This window comes from Leptonychotes weddellii, chromosome 2, assembly GCF_054177405.1.
Source record: "Leptonychotes weddellii isolate Sample4059 chromosome 2, ASM5417740v2, whole genome shotgun sequence".
Classification (NCBI taxonomy): Eukaryota; Metazoa; Chordata; class Mammalia; order Carnivora; family Phocidae; genus Leptonychotes; species Leptonychotes weddellii.
Genome location: NC_138370.1, coordinates 53567522 through 53571058, shown reverse-complemented (window position 1 = coordinate 53571058; position 3537 = coordinate 53567522).

Genomic DNA, 3537 nt, shown 5'->3' with positions numbered 1-3537 from the left:
TTTTACATCAACATGGATGGGACTGGAGGAGATTATGCTAAGTGAAATAAGTCAAGCCGAGAAAGTCAATTATCATATGGTTTCACTTATTTGTGGAACATAAGGAATAGCATGGAGGACATTAGGAGAAGGAAGGGAAAAATGAAGGGGGGCAGAAATCGGAGGGAGAGATGAGCCATGAGAGACTATGGACTCTGAGAAACAAACAGGGTTTTAGAGGAGAGGAGGGAGAGGGGATTGGTTAGCCCGGTGATGGGTATTAAGGAGGGCACGTACTGCATGGAGCACTGGGTGTTATACGAAAACAATGGAATGTGGATCACCACATCAAAAACTAATGATGTATTGTATGGTGACCAACATAACATAATAAAATTTTAAAAAAAACTAAATTTAAAATTTTTTTTAAATTTAAAATAAAAACAAGTAACTACAGCACAAGGGGAAAAAAACTTATTTTTAAGATGGCATTTAAAAGAGCAAATCCTCATAACTTCATTGAGAAAGTTCCTCTTTTAGAAGAATTTCCAAGATATATTAAATAGAAAATTCAAAATACAGTAAAATATGTGTGGTAATCTATCATTGTACTAAAAAGCAAGTATTCTTGCATACTTGATTATTTATGCATAAAATATCTCTGGAAACACACATAACACACACACACACACACACCCCTGGTGAAGTTGGATGTCTTTAGTGAGGTTAAATAAATGGCTGAAAAATAAGAATGAAAGCAAGAACTTTGTCTATGTACCCTTTTGAACCTTCTGAATTTTAAACCCTGACATAAAATGTAAATATAAAAATGAGCCTTTGCCTCGTTGCATCCAAGAGAGCAAGATGGTTCCACCAGTGGCTCTCCTGAAGCCATCCGAGAAAATCTGGCCAAGGTTCTCGTTCTTGCCGCGTCCGCTCAAACCAGCACCCTCTGATCCAAAAATATGGCCTCAATCTGTGCCACCTGTGTTTCTGTCAATATGCAGGAGTAAGTTGGATTAAATGAACCTCTTTGAATGGGTCATCTAAGAGACCTACCTTAACTGCAGATAGCCAATATACCTACCTTAATGCTAACTCTTTGAACATAAAATAAAAATACTTCAAAAAAATTGTTAAAATGAAAAAAAAGAAAAGAAAAGCAGAATGGAGGTTGCCTAGCTGCCTCAGCCATAGAGCATGCGACTCTTGATCTCAGGGTGGTAAGTTCAAAACCCACATTGCGCATAGAGCTTCCTTAAAAGAATAAGAAGAAGGAGAAGGAGGAGAAGAAAAGGAGGAGGAGGAGGAAAAGGAGAAGGAGAAGATGAGGAAGAGGAAGACGAAGAAGAAGAAGGAGAAGAATGGAGAAAAGTATACAGGCATCAGATGGAAGAGAAAATTGTAAATGGAAAATCTACTGACAGATCTATTAAATAAGAACATATGAAACTGTGACTTCATATGCACATAAATTATACACATGTGGCTGTGGCTTCAAAAGAATGTCGGAGGAACACACTTTGAATATATTAATGGATGTCAGAGCAAAAGAGTTGAAATAAAAGAGAAAGAATGAGAATTTGGGGACAGATTGTCCAGGGGTGATGATCACAAGGCCAAGTGCTGGCAATGTCAATGAAAGGATAGGTTGAACCTGAGACAAATTATGAAAAAAGTCCTGGATTTGAAGAAACTGAGAAATCCAAGATGGCACCAGGTTTTGATCCCAGATGAGAGGTACAGGGAAGTATAGAGTGGTGCTATTTAGTAAAAATATAAGAGACACATATATAATATCAAATTTTCTAGTAGGCACATTTAAAAGATCAAAAAGAAAAAGGCAAAATTAATTTTAATATATTTTATTTAATCTAATATATCCAAAATATGATCATTTCAATATATAAATTCAGTGCATAAATATGTATTTCATACTCAGTTGAATTAGCCACAATTCAAATGCTCCATAGTCACACATGATTGGCAGCTATTGTATGAAACAACACAGAAAGATTGAATTTAGGAGAAAGTAGCATGCTTTAAAAATAGTGAGTTTAAGGAACCAACAACACATCTATATAAAACTATAAAAGTGAATTGCTGGACGTACAGAACAAGTATGCAAGCAAAAGCTCAGCATTGGCTGTGGAGATTTGGATAGTCACACACATGAAATATACAGCCATGAAAAAGGAATAAGAGAAGGAATATTAAATAGCATTTGCCAAAGCATGTTACACAGAACATTAGTCACTCCAAAAGCTTATTTTTTTAAATGACCAAATTAACCACAGAATCTTCATGCATTTAAAAGACAAGAGCGGGGCGCGTGGGTGGCTCAGTCGGTTAAGTGTCTGCCTTCGGCTCAGGTCATGATTCCAGGGTCCTGGGATCAAGTCCCACATCAGGCTCCCTGCTCGGCGGGAAGCCTGCTTCTCGCTCTCCCACTCTCCCTGCTGTGTTCCTGCTCTCGCTATCTCACTCTCTGTCGAATAAATAAATAAAATCTTTAAAAAAAAAAATAACTCCCTCCACTGAAAGGCCTCAGTTTGGGAATATTTATTTATTGCTAACATCATTCCAGAAGTATTGCTCCTACTCCTTAGTCAATTAATTAATTAATGCTTTTAAAATAAAAAATAATGAATAAGGGGAAAGTAATGAGATCTCCTGGTGGAGTAAACAGCAAATGGGCTACTTAAAATAAAATAAAAACTAAGACAAAGTCCCAAGATAAACAGTACTTGGAAAGTTAATTGTTTACCAAACTTACTTGTTCGGCCTGACTTACTGTTAAAGAACACTATAGAAATTGACCTGTGTTCAGACACGTCATCCTATAAACCACCTGTTGAGTCTCAAGTGTGCCTGGGCGGAAGGAACAGTCTTTGCTTGCTCAAAGCTGTATATATTAGTGGTATTTACAGAAGGGCGTGTGATAGAAAAGGTAAATAACTGAACTTATTCATAGCTTCCTGTTTCCTTCTTGATTCTTCAGGAGGGGATGACTTTTTCCTTTGGAAGTACAGATTCTCCTTGAACAAATCTTAATTAAAACTCCAGCTAGATTAGTAAACTTTGGTTAACAAATTGGCATCAGGAAGCACCTACATTTTCATGGCCTTGTAGAGTTCAGTGAAAATGTTTATTAAGGGACACAATCTATCCTGCTCTGACCCCAAGACACTGAAGACTCTGTTTGAATCAGACTCATAGATTTTTCCTAGCCACTCTCAAGGACAGGAATGCTTCTGGTAAGTTTTTATAAAATCCTCATATTTTCTTTACCTCAAAAGACTCTTTTTTTAAATTAATCCATATTGACTAATAATTTCATTGCCATAGATATGAAATTCCACTTATTGCTCTTTCCTGGAGATTTTTTTTAGAATAAAAGAAATATGGCTAAAAAGGGGGGAGAAGAAATCTGTGCTTTGTGGAACACACTTTCAGAATATTTTTCTTCTCCTTTGCCATCTGTGACTGATTTCTTTGTGCTAGTTTTTTTTCCAAGTTAGAAGAAATGTAGTTTCATTTACTTCCAAGGTAGAATTA